Source organism: Cricetulus griseus, chromosome 5 (genome assembly GCF_003668045.3).
Source record: "Cricetulus griseus strain 17A/GY chromosome 5, alternate assembly CriGri-PICRH-1.0, whole genome shotgun sequence".
In the NCBI taxonomy this organism is placed as follows: Eukaryota; Metazoa; Chordata; class Mammalia; order Rodentia; family Cricetidae; genus Cricetulus; species Cricetulus griseus.
In genome coordinates this window covers 184,456,040-184,471,967 of record NC_048598.1, presented here as the reverse complement: position 1 = coordinate 184,471,967, position 15,928 = coordinate 184,456,040, and positions in this window count along the sequence as shown.

The following is a 15,928-nucleotide window of genomic DNA, read 5'->3' as shown; positions in this document are numbered from 1 at the left end:
CCACAAATGCCACTCAGGCCATGTTGATAGGTGGCAATGTGAACTCTGTCTTGAACAGATCTTCTGGGTAACACATCGAGAGAGGTACTTACAAATGTCTGGCTATAGTTAAGGAGTTTCCGGGTTTTTTTGTTTTTTGTTTTTTTTAAACAGGTGTATCAGACTGTGTTCCACTCTTCTGAAGTTCTGCCATTAGGTGCATAAATGGTGAGGCAGTCTCTAGCAAGTGGCGGCAACATCACGCTGAAATTTCTTCATTATTGATAATGCCCTCTGCTCTGAAATCTAGTTGATCCAGTACAGGTCCTCCACTTTGCAATTTATAAATAATTAGCCGGTTGTGTTTATAAAGTTGTGACAAGAGCACATCATGAGATCTGTTATATAAGCAAACATTTAAGTATGGTCTACTCTGTATGTTTATTATTATTATAGTGTTTCATTATCTACCTCTCTATATCTTCATAGTTAAAGCAAACCTTGCTTGATTTTTGTTTGTAAACAGTATAAAGTTGAACTCTTGGCTTTTTTTAACCCAGTCTTAACATCCTTATCTTTTAATTGGGATATCTTACTATTTACATTTAATGTGTGTTTTGATAGGGTTGAATTTTCCTAAAGATGCCTAAATGTTTTCTATTCATTCTGTCTTCGATCCTCTTTTTTTTCTTTTTTGAATTAACTGTGTATTTTTTTCCCTAACTTTATCAGTTTTGTTAGCCCGTGTGATAAGACACTGTTGGGATATTTTGAGAGGCATCGGGATTGCTCGTATACATTTTATTTTTTTAAAGATTTTATTTTTTAATGTGTTTTTTAATCTGTATAAGCCTATGCCAGGTATGTACAGGTGCCCTCAAAGGCCACCAGAGTTACGGGCAGCTATGAGCTACCTAACATGCATGCTGAGAAACAAACTCGGGCTCTCTGGAAGGGTAGCAAATTCTTTTTAACCGTGGAGCCATCTCTTCAGTCCCAGCGTACATTTCTATCACTATCTACAATGGATATTACTACTGGATGCATATGTTAATTTCATATACATTATGTTCTGCAGTGTAGAGACCACACAGTAATGCGCTTCTGTTTTATCAGTCCTGATCTTTGTGTGATTGTTTTCACATTTTTGTTTGTGTAGAGCATCAACTATTGCTCCAAGAGATTTAAACAATAACTATCTCAGCTATCTGCTCACACGGTTACCATTTCTGGTATTATCCATTATGTTATAAAGGCCCACGTTTCTGAATGCCATCAATTTCTTTCTAGCTGAAAGCCATCTATCTGTTGTTGGTGGGTTACTTTGTCTGTTGAATGTATTCATAATTTATGAGTCTAAAATGTAACTCTAGTTTTGTATACAGGCTCAGGAGCTATAGTTTTCATATAAATTAATTTTCTAAGGATATGACTGCTGTATCAATAGAGATAAAATATGATTTGTTGTAGCTCTGAATTTGACTCCTGAATATTTTTGGGGGAAAAAAACCATATCATTGATGACATCACTCAGGTGCCATCCAATTAGGGTGGAGAAGTTCCCAGTGGCTTCAGACACATGTAGCTGCTTCCCTGTGGCTTCAATCACAATTGTCTCTCAACAACTCACATATTATTTTAATATAAATTATATTCCTGTTACATCTGCATTAAAATGAGGATATTGTGTTTTTCTTTTCACCTGTGTGTACAGCAGTCTATGATTTTTCACATACACTGGGCATTTCATATATACTTAACAGAGATCTTACAGTTTTCACAGAGTCTTGTATTATACATTGCCCCCAAACTTAGTAACTTAAAAAAAATCACATCTTTTTCCTTGTGAGTTCTGAGTACATAGTGCCTTGGTAATGAGTCGTCAGATCCATGAGGCCAGGCCAGGCCTGGATGGCACTGGACTCTCCTTCCCATGACCTCTCCATATGTCTATCTCAGGCTTCCTCTGGAAATTCCCCAGTTATAAGGGACAAGTTGCAAAACCTTTGAGGCCTCAGCTCTAGAATCACACAACACTTCTACTGCGGTCTGTCCACCGCGGTCAATCAGGAAGCCAGCTTGGATTCAATGTGTCTAGGAACACACCCCTCATCTTAATGAAAACAGTAGAGACATCACATTGCAAAGGTAGTGGACACATGAAAACATTGGTAGCCCAGTCCCACCATTTTCCACAAAGCATCATGGGATACAGGCTATATAAAGGGTACATTGGGTCTGAGAGGATTAAGAGCCATTAACATAGACAAATTGTCTCCAACTCAATCCTCATCTAGTCAAAGGACAAGCGTCCTGTCTCGTTCTCATACGCGAGCGTAAGAAAGCATCCTCCACGACCCATGTCCCCTACACAGATTACAGCAATGTTGTATGCTCCAGCCTGCTGGTAATGGGACAGCACATACCTGCAATGATTTATCGCTCGTGGAGCACTTCCCACACAGTAAAAATAAGGTGATATGAGGGTTTGGTAATTACCTTTTTCTTGCTATTGCTTTGTTTTGTGTTTCTAGCAATAGACAAGCCAGAAAGCTCACATCCCATAGTGAATTTTCATACTCTGGTCATAATGTCTGGGTCTCCCATTAAAGTTCAGTGCGATAATATTAAAGGTTGGGACTTTGGGGAGGCAATGAGTCACAAGGGTGCAGCCTTCACCAATGGGATTAGCGTCCTGACAGAGCTGGTCCTACAGAGATTGCTTGAGGCATCTGCTGTGTGTGTTGACAGCAAGGTAATGTGAAGCAGAGCGCCCCCCACCAGCCACTGAGCTCCCCGGCACCTAGATTTCCTGACCTCTAGAACTGTGAGCAGTGAGTTTCTGTTATTTCTGCATTACCAAGCCCATGGGGCTGTTTACTTGTTTGTTGATGGCACCCCAGAAGGACTGAGACAGGGGCCTTCTCTATCAGAAGGATGAGAGATTAACTGGAAAGATGACATGCTTCTTACATGAGTACGCGGGGTGCTATTCAAGTGTAACTTGATAGCAAACTGCTGGTACCCCCACCCTGCATCCTTCTTCCTACCTGAGGTTTTGTAAAAAAAAAAAAAAAAAAATCCTAGCAGCCAGGAATCCAAAGCATCCGGTCCACAAGCACACACAGGCTCTATGACCAGGTGCCCTCATGTTTCAAACAGTGTGTACTCTACACAGCTGGAGAACTTTGAACTTCTCCAGGAGCACATGGTGTCCGGACCGAGGGCTTCCTGGCTGGCCTGTCATTTCCTGGTCATTTCTCCTCACGACCACAGGTTACTGTCTACATAGCAAGGCTAAAGACAGGTCACAAAGCCAACAAGCATTTATTCTCAATCTATTTGTTTTTAATCATGCCAGTCTATGAGAGACCAGGACAGACATTTATTTTACATGCAGCAGAGGTCTTCACCTATTTCTAGAAACAACTTCTGGGATGAAATTAGCCCCAGAGGAAAAAAAAAAAACTTCAAACACAGCAAGCCTGAAAAATATTTAACAAAGGCCAGCTCATGCTCTAGAGTAACCTTGGTGCTCCTAACAGTACCTGCCAGCCAAGGATGTGTGCCAAGCAAAAATTATGGCCTAGTGAAGGCAAGCAGGCCTCTGCACCTGGAGGCACCAAGAAACACGGCCCCCTCTCTACTGAACTTGGCACAACCTCTACCAAGGAGGAGGTCAAGTTCATCGAACACACAAAGACAGAGGCTACATATGACGTGACCTACAGAAGCTGAGCCAAGACTTCTGTGCACAGATCTAGGAAGAAGTAGAGCCATCCTCCAGACCCCTGGCTTTTCTGCTGGAGTTACCCTTGCAAGCTGGTGGTCCATATGCCATCCTCCCAGAATGCAAAGCTTTGTTGCAAAGCCTGAACTCCCAATCCTGCACATGACTAGTGGCCCTCCAGACCCCTTCAGCAAGCCAGTACAGCCACTGGATGCCCCCCAGCCCTTCCTCATAGGTTAGGCTGAGGCAGACAACAGCAGAGGTCACATCCTGATGCTTGGCTGTCTGAGGGCCCGACTCCATGGAGCAAGCTGATCGCCACCTAAGGCTGCTTGTGAGGCTTGAGGAGACTGGAGAGTTCCACCGCACTGCCTGGTGTCCTTCAAGCTTCCTTTCCCGTCCGTCTCCTTGGTTTCAAGTTCCTGCCTCTTAAGGCAGTACAGAGTATCTTGGGAAGGTGTGTTTGCCTAACACAACTGGGAGAGGCAGTGAAAGAAACTATGTGATCTGGGGGGGCGGGGTTTAAGATGAGTGGGGGGAGGGGACCAGCGTGAGTCACGTCAAAGGGTGGATTGGAAGGAAGATGCGGCAGGAACAGGAGGTAAGCTTCATGCAAACGTAGATGGTCACATGTAGAGCTATTCTTGATGGTGTGTGCATAGTCCTACCCCCAGCTTCCCACACAGATAATCTCCTGCTCCAACAGCAGACAGGTCCAAACAGCAATGGCACCAGAATAGCACTAGATGCATCCCGTGGACCCAAATCTTGGTTTTTGACAGACTTCCAATTAAAAAAAAAAATGAGGCAAAGGGCTGGGGAGATGGGATAATGAGCAAAGTACTTGTCTTGCAAATATGTGGACCTGAGTTCACATCCCCAGTGGCCACATGAAAACCCCAGCTTGACAGTGGACACTTATAATCCCAGGGCAGAGACAGGGGGATTCCTGGAGCTTGGTAGACAGCCAGCCTGACTGAGTCTGTCTGCTCCACGCCAAGGAAAAGACCCTATCCCAAAAAATAAAGTGGACAGTGGGTGATTGAGGAAGGAAGATACCAAGTGTTAACTTCTGGCCTAGAGAGAGAGAGAGAGAGAGAGAGAGAGAGAGAGAGAGAGAGAGAGAGAGAGAGAGAGAGAGAGAGAGAGACTCCTGGGATAGGCAGCCAATGCTGGGACAGCAGCAGGAAACACAAAAAGCCTGGAGCCCTTAAATAAAATGTCAGGAAAGAATAAAGTGACCAACAGGAGCCACAAACCCCACAAGTACCAGTATGTCAACAGAGCAGCAGTCACAGAAACCCACGGGGATGAACCCCCAGCGGCCGAAGCTGGATCTGTTTGAGCAACAGAATAAACAGCATAGTATTGGATCAGAGCCCAAAGCATGCAAATAAACACACCCAAGCCCAGTCTCACATAACAGATGGGATAAATAACCAAGAGGGTGCTGAGAAGATGGGCGATGCGAATCATTTACACGGCTGCTCTGTCCTCAGACAGGTGCTTTCTACCTGTCACCCTCTTGTGTGGCCTGCATGTGATCACTTCCTCCCAAAGAGGACACTAAGGAAGGAGGAGAAAGATTGGCAGCTTCTCAGCGGGGAAGCCCAACAAACACTGCGTCAGTCAGCAGAGCAATGTGGGTCAACACAGCAGAGTCAACACTGGATGACAGGGACACGTCATGCTGACAGCATGTACCCTGGAGAGTGCTGAAGAAAATGGTCCTTCACCTGGGGCTTCCTCCCAAAACCTGGCTAATCCCCAGGAAAACACTAGTTGAATCCTGGTAGGGCACAGCCCTCAGAATGCTTGACTTGTGTTCCTCTATCAAGATCGTTAAATGTAAGAAAAGCTGTGCACACTGTCTTGTTAAATGTAAGGAAAACTGTGCACACTGTCTTGTTAAATGTAAGGAAAACTGCACACTGTCTTGTTAAATGTAAGGAAAACGGTACACACAGTCTTCTTTAATGTAAGGAAAACTGTACACACAGTCTTATTAAATGTAAGGAAACCTGTACACACTGTCTTGTTAAGTGTAAGGAAAACTGTACACACTGTCTTGTTAAATGTAAGGAAATCTATACACACTGTCTTGTTAAATGTAAGGAAAACTGTACACACTGTCTTGTTAAATGTAAGGAAAACTGTACACACTGTCTTGTTAAATGTAAGGAAAACTGTGCACATTGTCTTGTTAAATGTAAGGAAAACTGCACACTGTCTTGTTAAATGTAAGGAAAACTGTACACACAGTCTTGTTAAATGTAAGGAAAACTGTACACACTGTCTTGTTAAATGTAAGGAAAACTGTACACACTGTCTTGTTAAATGTAAGAAAACTGTGCACACTGTCTTGTTAAATGTAAGGAAAACTGCACACTGTCTTGTTAAATGTAAGGAAAACTGTACACATTGTCTTGTTAAATGTAAGGAAAACTGTGCACACTGTCTTGTTAAATGTAAGGAAAACTGTACACACTGTCTTGTTAAATGTAACCAGGCACTGAGGAACATGAGAGTAGAGTTAGAGGAAACTAAAGAAGTTGGGACAGGGTGTGGGTTTGGTATAATAATACATTGGTTACCGAAGTATTCATTCTTTGTGGCTGGCCTTCCCTGTTATTCTAACGGGTCGTCGTCGCAGGAAAAACTATAGGATATGGGAAAGCTGCCACTATGTTGAACGTCTTCAATTAATCTAAAAACATCCTAAAATGTAAAGTTCTGTTATGTTGTTTTGTTTGAGACAGGTCTCGGGAGATAGCCCAGGCTGGCCTCACTATGTAACCCAGCATGAATTTAATCCTGGTGATCCTCCTGCCTCAGTCTCTTGCTAAGATTATAAGCATGAGCCATAGTGCCTTGCGAAAGTTTTATTTCTAAAACATATATGATAAATGGTATACGGGATTATCAGTGTTGAGCCAGGCATGGTGATGCCTGTCTTTAATCCCAGTACTAGAGAGACAGAGGCAGGAGGATCTGTGTGAGTTTGCAGCCAGCCCAGTGTCCATAGTGAAAAACAGGCCAGCAGAGCTGCATGCAGAGACCTTGTCTTAGATGTGTATGTATGACTTAATTTTACACAATTTCAAAACTGAAATAACACATATTTCTAAAAGTATTGGCATTGGTTATCAACTCATTAAGGCATCAAGTTACATTTTATAATGTAAGAAGTATTTTTAAAGGCGGATGTTATAGTATGTCAAAAGTTACACACGGATTCGGATGGTAAATTTTTCAAATAGCTTGAAAATATTGTAAGAGAAACAGAGTATTTCTTTCCAAAAATATTTTAGGCTGTGACAGAATTCAAGGAGAGGTGGGGGGGCAAGACACCCCAATTCTGCTCCCCAAAGCCATGAAGGGATGGACAAGCAGGTCAGTGAGCTGGGCTCTGTAGGAGCATAGATGCAGAAGGGACCAGGACTCTGGCATGGCTGTCAGGACACCCACTTGGACAGAGCTGGCTACATGCTCACTTGGTATGGCCGATGACACATTCCTGAAGGTTCTTCAGACATGAAATAAAAATGAATAGGATGTAACCATTCCCCATGGAGGGATACTTTCTCAGCCTAGGCCCTGCCCCAAATGTGACAGATTTTGAGGGCCCCCATGGAAGGCCTCACCCTCCCTGGGGAGCAGAAGGGGGATGGGATGGGATGGGGGAGGTCGGTGGGGGCCATGGGAGGATGGGAGGGAGAGGGAACTGGGATTGACATGTAAAATAAGATTGTTCCTAATTGAAATTTAAGAAATTGGAGGGAGAGAGAGAGAGAGAGAGAGAGAGAGAGAGAGAGAGATGAATAGGGCTTAAAATTCACCCAAGAGAACTAGTCAGCTCACCTAACTGCCCCTACTCCCAACATACCCCTGTAGAGTTCCCTCTGCTAAGAGACAATAGAACCAAAGAGGGGATAAAAACCATGGGGCGGATATTTGAAGGAAGCAGAGTCTCATCATGGGATGGTCCTGTGTGGCTGGAGCCTGGGGTCACTGGGGAAGGGAACCACAGGGGTTCTCAGAGCAGCGTGGATGCATTTCATGTTTCCTGAACACATGAGCCTCCTCGACCTTAATCGATGCAACATGTCCATCTGGAGAGACCTAAATGGCCTCCCATAAACACACAGTAAAAAGGAAATGTGTTTAACGTTACTGCAGCCTGCCAGCCAGGCCGCTCACGGTTTTAGTTACTAAACTAAGTTTAATAGGGAGTTTATTATTTTCACACCACATGTGTGCCATATAGAAAGAAAAAGGTGATTCCATGATGGCAAACCCAGATGGTCATTTCCTGAGTCACTCTGTCCCTAATGCTCGCATGGCTGCAGGTTCTTCTGTGCTCTGGCCCTAATTCTCAGCCAGGGCACTGTTAACATGGTGTGTGTGTGTGGGGGGGGGGGCGGGAGGCTGTTACCATGGAGGTCATCCTGTGTATCACAGGACATTAGTCAGCATTCCTAGCCTCCCTTCTCTAAGTCATGACAATCAGAAACATCTGCAGAGACCCTTGCGGGTGGGGAGTGGCCAACATCGTCCTGTTAAAAATCAAGCATCTGAAAGCCAGAAGTATGGGAATGCTGCCCACTGCCTGCTTTTGCAAATAAAGCTTTATTAGAACATAGCCACACCATGCTCTATCATTTATGAGTATGTGGTCAGTGTCACAACACTTGGGCAGAGCTGAGGATCCCCCATGCTACAAGGAATGCAGAGCACACAGAGATAAAACATCCACTATCCTGCCAAAAGGTCTCAGATAAGCCGTATTGAATTCCCCAACGTCTATTCCCATCTGCATCTTTGCCATGACCACCTGGCCAATCCCGATCTCCCACACTCAGACTTCCAAAAAGCTCCTCAGGACTGTCCTCCCTCAGCCCCCCCCCCCGTCACCTTCCGTTCATAGTTAATTTCATCATTACTTTTCTGTTTAGAAGCGGTTGAGGGGCAGGGTCTTATATAACCAGACTGTCCTCAAATTCCTCATCCTCTTACCTCTGCCTCCCAAATGTAAGATCAACAGACATGTGCCACCATGTCCAGCTACCAGTTGTGTTTTTTATCATTTATTTATTTGCATGTGTCTGAGGTGTGTGTGGTGTGGTATCTATGGTGCATGTGTGTGTGTGATATGTGTGTGGTGTCTGTGGTGTGTTTATGTGGTGTGTGTGTGTGTGTGTGTGTGTGTGTGTGTGTGTGTGTGTGTGTTGTACTGAGTTGCCTCCTCTATCACTCTCCACCTGTTTCTCTGAGGCAGAGTCTCTCCCTAACCCTGGAGCTCATGTTTTCTCTTCTTTCTGATCAGGCATTACAGGCATGCGTGGGTTGCCTGGTTTGTCATGTAGGTGGCACACAACAAATGTCCTCTGCTGTTGGCTCTTCTCCCTAGCCTCCACCAGCTTGTTTTGAACATGGATCCTGAATGTTCTGAATCGTGAAGACATTTGACCATAAACAGCTCCGCTTTATCCATTCCTGTCTTACAATCAGACAGCAAGCTGAAATTCTTCCGGAGAAGTAAGTCCCCCTCAGTCACCTGAGACTCACCCTGTTTTCCCACTTCCGTGTGTACCAACCCGGGGTTCAGGCATGGCACTCGCCTTCTGCTTCGGCTGACAAATACCAACCACATTCAAGCTGTATGGCATGACTGCTCGGTTTATATTTCTTTCCCATACTAAATCACCGCTGCTTGTTCTCTGAAACTGACGAGTGTATTTCACTTGCTTTTGCAATTCAGCCTTATATAATTTACCTACAATAGTTCTCAATTTTAAAATGATAATTTCAAGTGTGCTTTCCTGCAGTGATCTCATCCCTGGGGTAGAAACAAAGAATGAGAGATGAGTTCTCAGAAATGAAAACTTCTGGGAGGCTGTCCTGCCCTCAGGACAAAATGAAGTCCTTCACACAGCCTATGAGACCCCTGTCCTCCTCAGAGCCACGCTGCCTTCCTCCACCATCTGGAGGCTGCTGTCATCTGGCTTTGAAGTTGGCATCACTTGGCCTGTGCCTCACCTACCACAAAGGCCCTGTGAAGTGTCCTGCAGGATCACACTTCTGCCCCTTCTGTCCTTAGCTCTTCACGTATTCTTGTCCCTGTGTGTGCTGGGAAACTGATTCCAGGTCCCCAGCACATCCCAAACAGAAGGACGCGAGGGTTTCACATAACATATGTCTGGCTTCCTGTGCATTCTCAACCACCGCTAGATCACTTGGGATTCTTGCTTAAGCTGGAGCTATGCAAGAGGTTGCTGTGCTATGGTCTTGGGAAATGATGACAGCAGCAGGCATCCAAACATACTTGGAACAGTTCTCCTTTATTTCAGATATGTCCAACCTGCATTTGGCTGAATTTCGATATGAGGCCTACAGTAACAAGAGATCATCTGCCCATTCAGTTAATGTGACTTCTCCACTTTGCATCACTTTTCCAACAGGAAAGCTTTCTCACTAAGCGTTGAAAATTTCTCACAATGAGAAAGTTCCGGTGTTTGACTATAGCCCAAAATACAATGTACCGTGATCTAGCTCACATATGTGTGCAGGCCTGAGACACGCATTTGAGGCAAAACATTTGCTTCTGTTGCTGACTTTTTCTTTGTTTTCTATTTCGGTTTTCAGATATTGGCTATAACTCACTGTGTGAATTTTACTCAGCCACTAAGGGGATACATGTAACAAACCCTGTCCCATGCACGACTCCTAGCAAGGAGCCGCATGCAAAAGAATTACTCGGTAAATATTTGATAAATGATTGCATGATTGGCTTATTTTGAGAATGCTCAAGAGATGTTGGAAGGGTCTTGATTGTTGGCTCTGGGTCTTTACATCTTTCCAACTTGTTAGATTTAGTGGTAAATTACATGGTTTTCCTTCATAACTGGTGAGGTCCCTTGAAGGGGGCCTGGAAGAAGGCGAGGCAGATCCAAGGATAGGGTTGTTCAAGCATTTGCCCAAGTCCTTGTGCTCCCAAGCAAATCCTGTAATTTTAGAAATATTTAAATGATTGACAGCTTCTAGAGAGCCAGAACTGACCGGAGATCAGTTCAGAGTAACGAGTAACGGTTCCAGGAAGCGATGCCAAGACAGGCTACGAATGAGCAAAGTGGGAATGCATGAACGAAAGCAGAAAAAAACTATAAAAATTGAAAACAGCCCAGAAGGGCAGTATGAGGAGCTATCCTGGAGGGAGTTTCAGCTCCTTACCCAATCCCCAGACTGTGTAGGCAACCCTGCCCCCAACAGACCTGTTTCCTAAGCATCTCCCAGTCTGCCCTTCCTTGGCCCCAAGCCCCACAAAGGTTTGATTTCATGTTAGCAACCAACATTCCCCAAATGCAGCAAGCCTAACTTAGTCTTATTTAGCTTTTCCTGCAGTGGGGTCCATGAACTTGAACGGGAAAAGTGAATTCTATCTCTTTTCAATGCCTCTCTAAGACGGTTAGAATGCCACCCTCCATCATGAACTTAGATGAGAGGCATTAACACCCTTAACAGTCTACCTCTGTCATCAGTAAAAATCACAAGACCTTTCTGGTCACACTGAAGTTGTAAGAAGTGCCTTGGAATAACAGCAATGGTTTGATGACCATTAGGTCTCCCCCCCACACACACACACAACACCAACAGACATGTCAGCTACTACACCCTAAAGTTGCCTTTTAGATGTCTTACGACTTAACAGGACAGATTTTCATTGTAGCACTTCAGGCTTTGCATTTAAAATCCTTATTCTCAGAGTCTTCAAGGCTTCATCCAACCATCAAACAGACCACCAAATGAAGGCATCAAGGAGGTCTACCAAATAGGAGATACAACCACACGGGGACCACCAAGCACACTCACGCCCCCAAAGGCCTCTTTGATGACTGTCTCCACATGCCAAAGGGTTTCAAAAGTTATTTCTTCACCTTTTCAAGCACTCTATTGTTTAATTTCTTCAAGTTTGCTTACTTTCAGTCTCAAATTATGAAACTATAATCACCTCCTCCTGTCCCAAACCCATGACTTCCACAAACACGGAGAAGCAGAGGGGACCAGTTTGTTTCTGTGTCCTACACAAAGTTACAATTGACACTATCTGGCAAGTCAGCAAGATCAAGATCAAACTTCATTATCTCCCCCACCTGTGTGTGTGTGTGTGTGTGTGTGTGTGTGTGTGTGTGTGGTGGGGTGTGTGTGTGGTGTGTGTGTGTGGTGTGTGTATGTGTGGTGTGTGTGGTGTGGTGTATATATGTGTGCATGAGAGGTGTGGTGTGTGTGTGTGTGTGTGTGTGATATGTGTGTGGTGTGTGTGGTGTGTGTGTGTGGTGTGTGCAGTGTGTGTGTGGTGTGTGTGTGTTGTACAGACTTTCCTTTCTGTCTGCTTGTTCTCTTCTCTAATTTGTCTTATTGATAGCTACTCATCTTTATGTCACAACATAATTCAAAACTTCGTAGCTTCAAACAACAATACAAGTATCTTCTCAGTGCTCCTGGAAATTGGACATCTCAGGGTCTCTTAGCTGGATGCTTCTGGGTCCAGATTCTGTCCTAAAGTGTCAGTCAAAAGATCAGGGGAGGGCATTGTCACCTGCAGGCTGGAAGGCCTAGTTTCACATTGCTGCACTCACGGGGGCAGCCCACCATTTCTGGGTATCCTCTACCTCATCACATGGACCTACCCATGGGGCTGCTAGAGCATCCTCACCCTACATGGCTAGCTAACCCAGAGCAAAATAGGAGAGTAGGTGGAAAAGGCCCTTTCCTGAAGGCCAGCTACCTCCACGTTCAATAGTCTTACCCTACAAGACCCTAGGCAACCCATGTTAATAATCTGGGTTGCATCCTTACATATTTTGCTTCATGCAAACACATGCATCAGAGAGCCTCAAAGATTACAATGACCTCGGGAAATACATGTTATTAAATTTCAAGTGTTTACGAACATCTGAGAGTATAATATTTCTAATTTTAAAGATGAAGAAAATAAAGTCTGATCCAAGGCCATCGGACTCAAAAGTGGGCTGCTGCTATAAGAACACCAAGCTGTCAGATTCCAAAGCCCACCTTCCCGTGATGCTCAGCCACTCACTGTCTTGCCATCCTCCCTCCTGGTGACAGATGGGAGTCCCCTTGGAAAGCATAGCCAGGTTCTCCAGATGAAGGTGAAGGCTTGTCCTTGAGCTCTTTCCAGCTTTTACTTGCTGCCTGTGATGGTTAATGTCACTCGTCAACTTGACAGAATCTAGCGGACAAGCTTCTGGATTCTCATAGTGGGGGTGGGCAGACCTGCATTAACTGTGGGCAGCAGCATCCCAGAGGATGGGACAAATGAAAGGGGTAAATAAGGAGGCTGAGTGCCAACATTTATTTCCCTCTGCTTCCCAAATTCAGATGCAATGTGACCAGCCTTTTCAAGTTCCTGCTGCCATCACCTTCTCCCCATGGTGGGCTATAACATGGAAAACAAATGACCCAGAGACTGATATTGGGGGTTCAAACTTCAAGCTGAAGGTCATAGAAGCAAAGCAGCCGGCCACTAGCTCTTACTCTCCCTCAGACTGAAAGACAATCCTCTCTCCACCAAACCTTGAACTGCTCCCTCTCTTCAGGGTGGCTGGAGAATGAATGCCTGATACTGACTACTAAAGACCCTGCTCCTCTTTTATACCCCTCTAGTGCCGGGATTAAAGGCGTGTGATCCCAGGTGCTGTGGTCATCTTTGTGTGTGCTGTTTCTCTGTAGGACTGGATCAGTCTTGTGTAGATCTAAGTGGCCTTGGGCTCACAGAGATATCCCTACCTCTTAATCCTGAGTCCTAGGATTAAAGGTGCACACCACCACTGCTTGATCTCTATAGCTTGAGGCTGACTTTGCTTTCTGGATCCCCAGGTAAGCGCTAATAAATCATAAATAATGTATTGAAGGGACCAGCTCCCCATTTTGGCAGCCATTACAGCCAAACACGTAATTGTCTGACCTTGTCTTAGTCACTAAGGTCAGATGCCTGCCCCTTTCGGCAATCATGACAGTAACATGTGCTTTTCTGACCTTGCCTTGGTCACTAGAGGTTAGGTGCCTGCCTCGTGGCAAGGAACCAATCAGAAGTTAGCTGGTGGTGCTATGCTTTACAGCTCTGGGTGTGCTTTACGGACAAGTGCACAGCAATGACGCACAGAGCATAGCAACCACCCTGGGAGGGCCTATTGGCCATAACAATCAGTTGGCCAATCAACACAGGGCAAGCCCTCCAAGCCTGGAGGCACACCAATCCTGGGCCTGTGCATACCCCTAGACACTCCCCTTACGCTGCCCTACAAGATATCTATGCAGCCCCTTCGAGCTGTCTTTGCTAGCCATCCGCCATGGCAGGTGGGTGAGAGACCCGAGCTAACAGGGGGTTAGCTCGTTAAACAACAATAAAGCCTTGTGCAGTTTGTATCAAGCTTTCGAATCGGCCTGGTAATTGGGGTGACCGAGGTCCTGGACTGAGACCCCGGAGGCCTGAGTTTTCCAGGGGTCTAACAGTATCACCATAGTTGGCTGCACTCTGCAACTTAAGGTAGATAAGCCAGTCTTTCTTTTCATCAGGGTAGTTTATCACAGCAACAGAAAAGTAAGATACTGCCCAAAACCCTTAAACCCCTTTCAACCTACCGACAGAGTCCTTAGTTTCACGTGTGTCTGCTTGGAACCCTAGTCCATCAGATTATTTCTTTTGCTAATTTTAAAAAGAAACATTTTTCACATGCTGTAATTCCTGCAAATGCAGACAGGGATCAGGAGGCCCCGAAGGCACCCGCTTCTCATTGAGGAAATGGAATGCAGGGAGAGAGAGCAACTGAACCGACCAGCTCCCCAGTGTTTATTTCCATTGTCTACTCTGCCTCTCAGACTTCTGTTTCCAACCTTCACCACCAGCGTCAGTTCCAAAACTGTGCCTCAGGCCCCCTCCAAGGAGCTGCAAGAAAATGAGGTTCAACAAACAGTAATTGCATGCACCCAGTCTCACACCAGGCTCTTCGGGTATCTGAGGACCAGAAAGGGAGCATTTCCTCAGCAAGTGTGGACAGTCCTGGAAGCCGGGCACACCAGTCCCCGCAGCCCCTGCCAACAGCACAGGCGCCGCCGATAGAGCTCCACGAAGCAGACCCAGACAGGGGCAGAACTGTACTAGTGGCCAGACTCAAGTGTGGATAATGTGGTTGTTCCCGTAAGATGTGAGCAGGTTCCCAGTGGTGGAGTCTGTGGCCACACAGGATGATTAAGTGCTGGGCTAACCAGGGCAGATGGCCTTCTTCTAATACACTCAAGTCCACAGCAAGTGTCCCGAGGAGGAGAAATGGCTCACGTGGTGGCTGAAACTGAGTGGCCCGTGAGATCTCCCCCCCTCACCCCCAAGAAGTATCTTAGATTCCCCTAAAGCATGGTTTGGGAATTGCTGAAGCAGAGTAATCTAAGTTTTGTTTTTCCGGTTGTTTTATTTTCCTGACCTCAGTGATTTTAAACCCACAGCCAGCATTAGCTCCACCTTTTGTTCTTGCCTGTTACTGTTTCTCCTTAGGTTAGTGACAAGATAGGAGATGTTTGCTCCTCTTGCCAAAATTCTTAACTGACATTAAGAAAGACAAACTAAATAAATGAATGAAAAAAGCACAGCCACCACCAACAGTTTCCCTCTTGCTTACACTAGGCGCTGAGCTCCACGTTTACCTTGCTGGAAGGGGACTTAATTGCTTGCAGGTTTCTCTAGACAGTCCTCAGTTCAACTCTGCCACAGTTTACATTGTGGCCCACATTACAGAATTCCACTGGCATTTGGCTCCTCCGAATCCCTCTTTAGAGTGGTAACACTGTGCTCTCAACCATACACACAGGAAGGTTTAGGAAATACCAGCCTGTTGGGGCTGCTCGGTTCAGGGATCGGCCCTGCTGCCCCCAAAACTGCAGATACATTTCACTTACCACCACACCAGGCCAGGGAAAGAGGAGCTTTCCCATCAGTCACTCACACAAATTACACAGACGGGCCTACCGAAATCAGTAGACTAAGGCGCACAAGTGACCAGAGGAGACTAGAGAAAGTGACGGAAACGGGGAAGCCTGCAGGCTCCCACCCATACAAACAAGCTTCTGGAAACCCAGTATTTCTTTCCAAATTTGCTTTTAAAATGATGAGCCACGGGGGCTGAGGCTCAGTGGTGGGCTTGCATA